Raw genomic sequence first — 12,623 nt, forward strand, 5'->3', positions numbered from 1 at the left:
AGGCACAACTTTATTCATGGTACTGGTGTTGCACTGCAGGTGATTGACTTCTCTCTGTCTTCCCTTTGACTAGGAAGGGGATGAAAACCAAAAGGCACGCTAAGGCCTTGTAAAGACACCAAGGGATGTAGACCAGATGTACTTTCAAAAACAACGTTCTGCACACAGGAGAGACAGGTTTTCCCTTGTTGGTTCTCGTTAGTGCAGAGGGGGGAGTCTTGGCATTCCCAACAACATGTACTATATCCGGAAACCTAACTTAGACTGCAAACATAAAATCAGTCACCATTGCATGACATAATGCTGGCAAGTTGCCACTTCTTTGCTGTCTTCTGCCCCCAGATAGCTGTGCATTAATGTAAGAAGAGCAGAAGGTGCCTGCTTCTTCAGATTCATTGAGATGTTGAGGTAGAAGGAATGGAGAGAGGTGACAAAGATTTTAGGAGTGCCACTGTGCCACGACAAATTTGCCTGTTTGACTGAACTGGGTGTGCAATCACTCATCACAGAGCCTTCCCACTTTTGCACCCACTCAGACAACTTGGGCCCAACACACCTCTGTACTAAAAGAAGCCCTGTTCACAGTCAGCAAGAGATGGATCTCACCTTACACACTATGCATCTTATGATTTCCACACTCACACTCAGGTTTGAATACAGGTTCCCTGCCTGTCACAGGGAATGTTCCCTGCCTGTCCACTTGTCCCTGTGTGGACATGCAAGTAATGCCTGTGAAGAAGTGACCCTGTATTTTTCTTTGCTTTGAAAGAGCACAGGTCTGCCTACTATGATCACTAATCAAATGCCTGGGGAAAAAAAAAAAAAGACAGAAAAATAACAAATATAAGAACTCCCCTCCTACCAGATTCAGGTTGTTACTGCTTTGTGGCATTAGCAGGCATGGATTATAAATAGAAAACTTCTCTTGGCACCACAAGCCTGTCTTTACTGTTTTCCTGAGGTCTGTCTGCCAGCCTTTATTTTCATGCTATGGCATGCCCTGGAATTATGATGATAGATATTTAGCACTTATGGAACTCTTTGTGTTTTCAGCTCAATTTATAAATGTTTGCAAAGGAATCATTCCACATTCCTCAGAGGTAGTACAAAAAGCAGTCCTGACTAATCTCCATCAAGCACACACAGGGGAGTCAGTCTTTGTCTGCACAAGAAGCGGTCTAGAACAGCTACACTGAACACTCAGAGTGGATGCAATTCATCTCTTGCTTATGTTCATTTAGCTGAAGGTGGTAACTTAAAAACTGAACCAATGAGGTACAGTTTACAACTGATTTAAAAATGGCTGTGTTGCACAGTTTTGGTTGCGCAATTAGTTAATTAGGGATTTTCTCATGCCGTATTGTTTATTTTCCCTTCCCTTCCCTTCCCTTCCCTTCCCTTCCCTTCCCCCTTCCCTTCCCTTCCCTTCCCTTCCCTTCCCTTCCCTTCCCTTCCCTTCCCTTCCCTTCCCTTCCCTTCCCTTCCCTTCCCTTCCCTTCCCTTCCCTTCCCTTCCCTTCCCTTCCCTTCCCTTCCCTTCCCTTCCCTTCCCTTCCCTTCCCTTCCCTTCCCTTCCCTTCCCTTCCCTTCCCTTCCCTTCCCTTCCCTTCCCTTCCCTCTTTCCTTTCTAAAAATAAGTGGGAATCACAATTTATATTTCTGCCTTAGCATATTTGCTATATATAAGAAAAACACTTCTTTGCTCATATTTTCTACTGCAGAATCTCTTAATTTGGGTCTCAATCAACTGCTTTTTTTTTTTTCCAATATGTTTCACTGCCAACTGAGTAAGTGGAAAATCTCTATCCTCTTCATGCATCACTGAACCTAGCAGACTGTCCCAATGTGACTGAAAAGTATCATCCTTCCCTTTCAGAGGTGGAAAAATTCCTGAACAGAAAAGTTAGATGAATTGCATAACCCCCCCAGATAGTCAGAGCTTGGACTCAAACTCAAAGTTGTTGGCTGCAGTCTCTGTCCTTAGGTTCCTAGATCACAGACCAAATTACCCCGAAGTTGAAATGAGTGTGGAGCTACATTTTGAAACATTTTCTGTTCTTCTGCATACATTATTCTAAGAGCTGACAGTAAATCTCTTAAACAGGCAGGTGGTTGTGTGGTTGGCTGTTGTACCAGGTCACTTGCACGCTCTGGCCAGGTAGCACCACCCTGCTAAATGCTGGTGCTCACTAGGGCTATTTGAGCATGGTCTGCTTTTCCTAAATGATTCCTGCTGAAGCATTACGCTCAAAGATCTCGCTGCATAAATGCATCCTTCTTCCAGCATCTGAACTTAGGACAAGAAGGTTGTCTGTGGGCTGCACTACCTGTTTGAGTTTTGGGAGCAGGCTGTCCTCCCTTCAGATGCCCTGCTCTGCCTGGGTTATACTTTCTGAGGTCGGACTGTTTTCTCCTGTCCCTTCAGCAGCTCTGCCAACTGACTTTGAGAAACCAATAACCTTAGTTACTAATCGGCACGGACGGATGTTGTTAAGCTGTGCCTCTTGCTGTGTGCTGAGGTGTCCAGGCTCACCCTTTGGCAAAGGGAAACCTTCGTGGCCATGGCCTCTGTGGCAACCTTAGTGCTTCCTGAATTGCCTCCTGTTTGTAGCTGGAATGCTTTGAAAATACCTCCACAAGCAAGTTTGTGGTAGGGGAATGAGCATGGGGTATCTGAATACCTTGGGCCCTATGAGATGTGGGGGCTCCCTGTGGGGAGCTGCAGTCTGGCCCTGCTGTGGCCTTCCTGGGGCAGGGGCTGGTGGCCCCAGGGCTGCTTTCAAAGCAGTGACACTGCAGCTGCTGGTGCAAGAGGGTCATGCTGATGGAGAGACTCTAGCTTTAGGGGCCCTAAAGCAATGTCTTCTGCAGCGTTATCCCCATTTCACCTTCTTGCCATCCTAACTGGTGGTCCTCCCTCTGACGGCAACTCAGCTGTCAGGTTGGGATTAAAGAACTGGGGAAAGATACTGGAGGCGCTGCTTCAGGGTATTTCCTCAGCAGATGTTCACCTCAGGAAGTCCCAGCAGATGTCCCCAAAGGCTACAGCAACATCACTGCTTTTCTAGTTTACTGATGTACTGAAAAGGTCAAGATCAAGATCAACACTCACCAGAAATTCAGAGCACTGCTGAGCTCTACCATGGCTAATGAAACAGTTTGGGGATCCAGAGAGGAAAACCACTGATAAGATAAATATTCTTCATGCCAGGCTTTTGAAGATAGGCTTTGTCTAAGTAACAAGGCATTAATAGACCCACATCTACTATTAGTGATAACAGTGGGAAGTTACTGCCTCTAAGGCAATGAAAGCATACTATGAGCTTTTGGAATAGAGGTCACTACAAAGCTCAATTATTAGATGAAATGTGGTATATTTCACAAATCCTTATGTTCAGACTTAAATTCCTCTTAGGGCAGCTGCTTTATTTCAGATATATGAAGTATTTGAAAGTCTGAAGTTCAGTCATTTTTAATGGATGTCCAGTCCTTAACAGCTTCCAGTCACATAGTCTCAGAGAAAATTCCATTATCTGGTTACTTTAAAAAACAGGTTTTGTAGCAGATACGATTTAACATCCTGTTTTAAAGTTGTTAATTCACTTGAGAGCAAAGTGATTTTATTGTGGCTGCTTATATGGTCCTTTTTTTTCTCTCAGAATAAAGATTTGTGTTGTATTTGGAGTTTTTGCAAGCTTTTATATAATTCACAACCCTTAAAGCTATCCTTTCTCCTCTGCAGCTTCCTGGATTAATGGCTCATAATTTTTCTCTGTCCTCATTATATGCATGATATTAGCACACAAGTTTTAAATTACTTTTTTTTTCTTTTTTTTTTTCATGAGGTTTCTCATGCAATAGCTGTGTGTTTGAAATTAGTTTTCCTTTAAAAGAAAAGTCACCGATGTTCAGAAGAGGGTGGGAGATATACCAGGGCTGGTTTTGTCATTGCCAGAAAAGCTTTGATCCAATAGAAGCTATGGAAACCAAGACTTGGTAGAAAATAAATGCATAGACATCTGCTAAAGAGTTATAGAAATATGATGACATTAAAACAAAAGTTAGAATGATCTACTTACCCACCAAGCCTATATTCACTGTATATACGCCTGTATTATAGCGTTGTGATAGCAACACTTTGAAGGAAAACACTTCCAGTCTTCGTTTATGTTTTCAGATATTTCCAAAAAAGTTATTAACTGTTAAGCTGAAATTTATCATAATTCTTCTCAACCCAAACAATCAGATTTTTTTTGTTATTGTTAAGATGGCACAGTTCCATTTAGCCAGTTCTGAATTATCCAAGTCTGAATCAAAGCAGGGTCTAGGTCTTTTAAGCACTAAAAATACTTGCAATGCTTTTTAAAGCTTGTATTACTCAGAAGTGGATAAATTTAATAACTTTCACCCAGCTGTTTACTGAAATCTATGTCTGCGGTATCTCCCTACACAGTTGCCCTACTAAGCCGAGGAGAAGGTGTGGAAGATCAGCTCCATCTCTGTGGATTCTTATGTATAACACAATTTGGAAAGATAAATGCCAGTTTTCCTGTTCATTCTTTTTTTCCATTAAAAAAAAAAAAAGTGAGGCCAAATACCTCTCATTCATCTTAACCCTAATTCTTTGGGATTCTTAACGTACTTCATCCAACTTTCCCAACTCTTTCCTCCCTGTATTTTTCTATTTCTATAAAAGTGTTGTATCAGTGATCATGAGCCCCAGCATGGTCTGAATTCCTGGCATGTAGCCTAGAGAGTAACCAGCTTCTGGAAGGCAAGGATGGACCTGGAGGTACCACAGGACTGTCTGAGTCCTTTCCAACAGCATTTATTTCTTTCAGCATATAGCCAAATGAGGTACTGGCTGGGGGACAGGGATGGCTCACAGGGTTCTCTTAACAGACCTTATGGGTATAATTGTATTGATCAAAACTTGTGTGTAGCTTTGCCATCCAAACACAGAAAACTCAACGGGACAGCTTGAGTGAACAAGAGTCTGCTGACATTTAGAAAGTCTGTGTTAGAGTGGTGGGTTTATTTTCTTTTTTCTTTTTTTTTTTCATTTTTTCATTTTTTCTTTTTAATATTTGTTGTTGTTGTTTTGGTGTTTTGTTGCTGTTATTTTCTAATTTATTTATTTTTTATTCTTTCCACCCTTCTCCCCTTCTTCTGCCCAGGGTGTTTACAAATTTGATGGGAGTATGTATCTCCTTTAAGTCAAAGCTTGAATACAGGTTCACACTTTGAGCATTGTTTAGGATTTGGAATATAGTCCTTTCTGTATTTTAAATACTCTTCTTCATTAATCCCTAACTTCAGGCCTGGCTTGTGAAACATGACGTTTTGCCTTTTATCCTTGTATCTTTGTCCTCTTTTCCCCAGGAAAAGAAGATTTCTACACCACTACCCCCCAAAAAGGCTACCTTTTTTCCCCATTTCTAGGAATTTCCTGTTGTTCAATCTTTCCTTCCTTCCTTCCTTCCTTCCTTCCTTCCTTCCTTCCTTCCTTCCTTCCTTCCTTTTTTCCTTCCTTCCTTCCTTCCTTCCCCTTCCTTCCTTCCTTCCTTCCTTCCTTCCTTCCTTCCTTCCCCTTCCCCTTCCCCTTCCTTCCTTCATTTAAATTCAGTTGTTCCTCCCCTCCCCTCCCCTCCCCTCCCCTCCCCTCCCCTCCCCTCCCCTCCCCTCCCCTCCCCTCCCCTCCCCTCCCCTCCCCTTTCTTCTTCCCTTTCCCCTTCTTTTCTCCTTCTTCTTCTCTTCTTCATCTCTCCTTTTCTTTTCTTGGTTGGCCACTTTTAGCACCTCCATTTCAGGGCTCAGTAAATCAAATGGCAATCCATCTTGATAGTCCGTTCTCCTACCCCAGCCCGAGTCAGCACTCCCTTTTCCTTCTGTGAGGAGAGTGCAGTAACTATGCAATAAAGCCAGATGATATAAAGTTTCAGACAGTTCATAAAACCCAACAGAAATTCTACAACAGAAGTTCTACAAAGATCGATTTCCGAAATCCAGACCAGCACAGCAGAAGTCTCTGATGCCATTGCTGTGAATAACCATTCAGTACTGGCTATAGCAAAAATTCCTGTAATCATAAATACTAAATCAGGAAATACAGCTCCTGAAGTGGCTTGGTGCAGATATTTTCTTCAAACTGTAATCTTCATTGCCCTGTTCTGGATTTAATTTCCAGTCTGCTACCATGTCAAATAGAGTTGCAGACTTGCATCATTGTTTTATTTTATTAGTCTATGGTAAATCTTTTCCTGAAACAGGAAGCAAGTCCTGTGAAGTAATCTTTCCTGCTTAAATCAGTCAGTATTTGTAATGTACATCCAGTTTATGGTGGATAAAGAGCAAATGTTAAAATGTTGAACACGATAACAGGAATATTTGGATGAAGAAGTCTTGAAATAGGTGTGAATGTGTCTTGAAAATTATAAACTATCATCTGTAATTTTATAATTTTCAACAAAATTCAGTGTGTTAGTGTTCTTAGCACAATATTAAAAACATACATTTTTTCCATTCCCAAATTCCATCTTCATTTTATATTATAGTACAAGTTAAATCTTATATTGCAGTATGCATAACTCATGGTGCAGTATACGTATGCATAGTAGCAGCTCTGCATGAGGGAGAGTTTAGAAAAGAATTTCCATTCAGATCTATTCTATTCTTTTCAGGTCTCTGTACCTTTCTGTTCCTCATTGACAAAGCAACTGTGGAGGTGAGATCATAACTTGCTTGTATTCTCAATGTTGTAACTTCCCACTAAAATCAGTGGTGTAGCGCTGCTAAAATATTAGATCTTGAATTTGCAAATCAATGCACCCACCTAAAAAAAAACAACAACAACAAAAAACACCAAACCAACCAACCAACGAAAAACAAACCAGACAACTAAACAAACGGGTAGCCAATCCACTAAAACTACATTACATTTAGCAACCTTAAAGAAATTTTCATGGTTGTCTTTAAAAAGAGCATTACAACACTTTACACTCATGCCTAAATCATCCAGGTAGTTTCTACTTTAATGGATAAATTTACTTGCTAATTAAGACAAATACACAATTCTCAATAAAAATGCACACTGTAATTGCTTCCTTTGACAAAAGATAGCGGAATCACATTTGGTCCAAGATTTCAGACATCCTGCCTTTGCCTCCTATGGAATCAGTAGTTTCTGGCATCTAACAGGTGATGTCCTGTTGCATGCAATAGCTGTCCAGATTTCCTTTCTTCCTTTTTCCCTCCCAGTCAACTGATTCCACTCTGTTTTTTTTTGGCCCTATCACCTTGAAAAAAGAATGTTTAAGAATGCAAACAAAAAGTTGAGTGTATTAGGAGAACTCTTGGTTTGTTTCTTCCTTATCTCAGTCTTTTACAGTTTTTTAGGGTATCAGAAAATCCTGTTTCCTTTCCTTAGTTTTCACGAATGGGGAGCATTTAAAGCTTTGTCATGATATTAACATATGCAGTTAATTTATTGACATAGCCTCCTGTTTCTGACCAGAATGATTTGTAATAGGTGGTGCTTAGGAAAATGCTTGACAAATCTGAATACAGGTTTATGCTTTTTTATGTTTGCAATGAAGGCAATTAACTGAGAGCAAAATCAACCAATTTCTGTCAATATACATCAAGCCCAGCTAGAATGTATGAGAACTAAAAACAAAGCAATGTACAGACTCATGAGCAATTACTCCACAGAGGTTCAGCAGGCTCTGGAGAATCCACTGCCCTCTCAGACCCTTCAGAGGAAGCATAATTAACAGGACATGATAAAAGACATTTTCCTGCCACTGTGAATCACTTGTCGTCTTTGATTGAAAGCTCTGAATGATTTTTTATCTGCATTTTGCACATTGTCATGGGTTAGGTTGGGCTCATGAGAAAAGCTGTTGCATGTCTTTTGCTTCTGCTTAGTGAGTCAGAGTAGAGTCTGTAAAACACTGTAAGTTATTACCTTAGAGGCTTTATGAACTTGAATGTTTTTGTTATATTGATGTATTTTGATGCATTTTCATAAGTATTGTATGCAAGGCAGTTGCTTCTGTCACTAAAGTGGCATTATTTACATAATTTTTGTTCCCAGTCCCTAAAAGAAACAGCTGCCAAACTAGGTCAGAATTTTACTACAGTCTCATCCAAAGGTCTTTCATACAAGTTAAAGAAATCACTAAGATATTACATTCATTTCATTCAAATTATATTTTCTGAATCTCCAAACAGTTGAGGTGAACATTGGTAGCCATGTATTTGGGAGTTCTTTGTCTGCCTCCAAAGCCTGTCACATGGTGGGATTCTGTTCTCCTCCCTCCATCTCCACCTCCATCTCCATCACATCCTCTTACCAATGAGCCATCTTCAGAAAATTCAGAGGAACTTAGTGTCATTTTTATAGAATTGGCTAGCATGTTGGGAAGACAAAAGAGACGGAAGGTAGCAGGTGTAAGTTAGGAGGAAATAAAGAAAGCTTAGTTGTCCTTGATTTTTCTTTGTTTGTTTTCTTGTTTTGTTTTGTTTTGTGTGTTAGTGCATAAAGGTTTTGCGCTGACCAGTTCAGAAACTGCAGGTCTAATAGCAATAAAATAGCTTTCAACTATCTGCTAATTGACATTAAACTGTCTGAAGAAGCCTGGATATATTTAGATGAACATGTGAATATGGGCTTCTACTCTGATATCTGGGTGGTGTCCAAGTGCAACCTCTAGGCCATGCAAACAGGCGAAAGCTGTGCAGTGTGATGGAGGTGGACTATAGATGTTCTGCCTTGTTGGATGAGGTTGCTGTAAACTGGGAAGCTCAGAGAAGATACAGGAAAATGACTTCTGGTCTGCTGTGTAGTGAAAAGTAGTGTGAAAAGTAGTATGTAAAGTAGTACACAGAATTGTAGGAAGACGTAGCATGTGGAAAACTCATCTAGACAAAACTATTATAGAAACTAAATGCTATAGGAAATAGTATGGCAATAGAAAATTTGGTATCACTTGAAATTGAGATTGGATGCCTTTCTTAAATATAAACTTTAATCCAACCACAAGTTATTTGTTCAATGCAAGAATTATGGTGTGTCCTATGTTATGCAGGAAGTCAGAATTATTACTTCCCATCCTGGCCTTGGAAATTACAAGACAAATCCTAGTCTGAAGTCAATTCCTAAAATATCAGTTCATCCAGGATCCAAACTGACAGATACATTTTTACAAAGAAAAAATGTTCCAGCCCATTTTTATGGATGGCAAAATTCATAGACTGAACAGATCTGTAATTATTCTGTTTGATAATTCTGTATATGAGAAATACATTTAATTTGTTTGGTTAATATAATCATATATGTTCATGCTTTATACCACAACTTACTATTATTGTCAATTATTTTTCTATATTAATGTAATACTAAACTAATGCATGCTGGAGAGCTTTTAGCAATCGGCATAATAGAGTAATAAAATGTGGTACTTTGGCAGCCCCTCAGGTCAACTGTCTGTGAGTATAAAAGGATATTTTTTTCTGTTTTCAAATAAAATTGAAATTGCTCTTCTGATTTTTGTTAGATATCAAAAGTTGTTTGATGTTGCCTTTTTTTGTGTGTGTGGTGGTTGTTTTTTGTTTGTTCATTTGTTGTTTTTTGTATATTTGTTTTGGTTTTTATGGTCATAGCTTACAGCTTTGTCAGAAAGTCACAGAAGATGAAAGTGCACCTGCCAAAAGGGTGATTCACAGATTCAATAGGAAGCTTTGCTGGGAAAACAAGTGAATGGAGTAGGAACTGGATAGATATCACCCTTTCAAGAACTGCTTTTCACTGTGATGTTTCAGAGCACACCTCAGTCAGACATTCTAGTTCCTTTTGGCTCTTTATAATTTCTAAAAATTTCCAAATGATTTCTGCTATATGTTTTTAAATAGAATGCGTTTTTCAGAATACTGATGAGGACTTTGAAAAACACAATTTTTGCTTCTTTGCAAGAGTAGAAAAGTGAAGTTATTGCATCTAACAAACCTCCACTTGTTCATGAAGTTAAATGCAGACTTTTGAAGGGTAAACAATTTCCAGTAGTAAATGGTCTTCATGTATTTGTTTTATTTGTCTTCTGTATCCAGACATCCTTGTCTTGTTTGAAATCAGTTTCCCTAACCTAAGACTCATTCTGGGTTTTCTAATGGCATACTTATATGTTGGCTAAGACAAAGTCACACTAAGATCAAAGCTGGAGGCAAATATAGCTGATCCTGATTACTACTGAGCATAATGACATCTTCATGGAATGAAGTATGCAGAACTGAGAAATGCCCTAATATATTTTGCCTACTGTAAATGCTTACAAGTTTTCCAGCAGTTATTCCTGTGTATTTAAAAGCTTTAAATAAGAGAAGATGACTCTATGTCTTTGATAAACGTTCTGCACCAGCAATTCTCATTGACGATAATGGTCAAGAATAAATATTGAATGAGTAGCAACTTGTAGCCTTACTGAAGGCCTGTAGACAGAATGAGCATTCCCAAGACATCAGAGTGTTTTGAATGTGGTTCATGGGAAATGTTGTGTTGAGTACCTTCGTGACTAACAATTCTCAAAAACTCAGAAGACCTCAGAAATAAGCAGCAGTTCTTCTAGGTTCATTATTTATGATACAAATATACTGTGGATAAGGTCACAGCTAAGAGGGAAGAGATATATTATAACTTTTTAGTATTTGGTGAATGCAGGACCAGATGGGAGCAGAATTAAGTCCCATAGTAGAAAGTATGGATTATTTGAAGCAAACAGATGAAACTAAGAGAATTAAGATTTAACTAAAATGTAATAAATTTTCCGAACTGGTGAGATCATGTGGAATGCTTCTTCAGTGGAGATGAAAGGAAAACACAAGTTTTTGAGACTTTATATTTATAGTACATTATACAGGAGAATGGAATATGTGATAATAAGATCAGGTCTGTCTGGCAGAAGAGTTCAGAAATTGTTTTTCCCTGATTTCTGTAGGAAATACTCAGCACTCACTGGCAATGGAAAGACTTCTCACTTCAGTAAGAATTGAATTGCACTCTGATTCTGAGACATTTATGAAACAGAAGTAGGGTAATTCATACTGTACTTACACAGAAAATATTAAAATGAAACAAAGATGAAGGAATGCATTATGAAATAGAGGTAGAAGATGAAACTAATAGGAGCTCAACATCCCTGATCGTTGACGGGGAAAAATTTCAAGTCAGATGGCAGAGAGGAAAGTAGACAAAACAAGATGTTCCCCTATGCTGATAGAAATAAGAACAGAATACAGTCCAGCATATATTTTGGTCAGATGGAGCCAAACTGTAACACTGGCTCTGAATTTGCTTGGATGCTACAGAATTTTGAATCTGGGTCAACTCCAAAAACAGGTCTGTCATCTCCTTTAAGTTACAGCATTTTATTTTGTATGCAGAATCTTTTTTTTTTTTTTTTTTTTAATTATTTTTTCCAACCTTGTATCCACCCAAAAGCTCTGAGAATTACTCAGGTTTATAGCTTTTGTCTTGTGTTGACAATCAGAGTGAGAAGTGAGTTCTGATAAATTGTTTAATAAAATACTTTAGAGCACTAGTTCTGGTGGTTAATGGTATTATACCCATGCCACTAATCCCCAGTGAATGAACAGGCATAACCTCTTCTTTTTCACTTCACTTTCACTTTATAGCATTGAAAAGGCAGATTTCAGGCAGTAGGTCTCTGTTGAATATCATACTAATTGTTTGTATTCATTCACCCTGTTGTGTTGGATTCTAGTAAGTAAAAGAAGTAATCTTTTAGACATATACTATTAATGATTAAATCCCTAGCAGAAAACAAGCAAACAAACAAATTAAAAAATATTTATTTTTTAATGTATTTGTTTTACTCTTTCAAAATTAGCATAGGTTGGGGTTTTTGTTCTTTCAATAAATGATTCTCCTTAACCATCTCTTAGGTGAAATCTATTTCTTCTAAAAATCAAAAACTCTCATACACATTGTAAAAGAATCTTGCCAATAAAAGAAACAAACACAAAAAAAAACTGATGTAATGAATACTGATACGTGCTATGGTGATGTTATGAACTAGCTCTGGAACTCTGCAAAATATTTTAGATAAAAAAAAAAACAGATTAATGATGACTTCCTACTGGTTTTGCTTCAGGTATAAAGCATCTAATATCTTGTCTTAAATTAAAAATGTTGCTTTTTTTTTTTTTTTAATTCTTAAGTGCTTTTTTTTTTTTTTGGCATAAGTTTCTTACTTGGTGAAGTACCAGTTTTTCAAGAAATAGTCAAATATATCATTAATTCTGCAACTACATTAATACTAATTATGGAATTAATTTTTCATCTTTTTTTTTCTCAATGATATGATCATTCAGAGCAATTGCTTTGCCAAATGTATTCCATTGTTCACAAAAGCCATTAATTCAGTGAAGCTCTGTATGTCTATAAGTTTTTTTCTATGATTAGACAGCAATTATTAATAGTTTTATCTTTTTTCTTTTTTAATTTTCAGTAAGCTGTTCAATGTGCTAAGGAGATGTGCTTTACAGCTCTGTCCTGGCAGAGCATGTGGAATGGCATTGTATGTCAGTTTACTGAATCACTTTGAAATG

General features: G+C 38.2%; 1 protein-coding gene across 4 annotated transcripts in view; it reads left to right on the forward strand.

Moving 5' to 3' along the window:
• The window catches only part of PIEZO2 (piezo type mechanosensitive ion channel component 2), a 313,186-nt gene that overhangs the window by 196,348 nt on the left and 104,215 nt on the right, over positions 1–12,623 (forward strand). The gene's annotated exons all lie outside the window — the stretch shown is intronic.

The sequence above is a fragment of the Anser cygnoides genome, chromosome 2, assembly GCF_040182565.1.
Source record: "Anser cygnoides isolate HZ-2024a breed goose chromosome 2, Taihu_goose_T2T_genome, whole genome shotgun sequence".
Classification (NCBI taxonomy): Eukaryota; Metazoa; Chordata; class Aves; order Anseriformes; family Anatidae; genus Anser; species Anser cygnoides.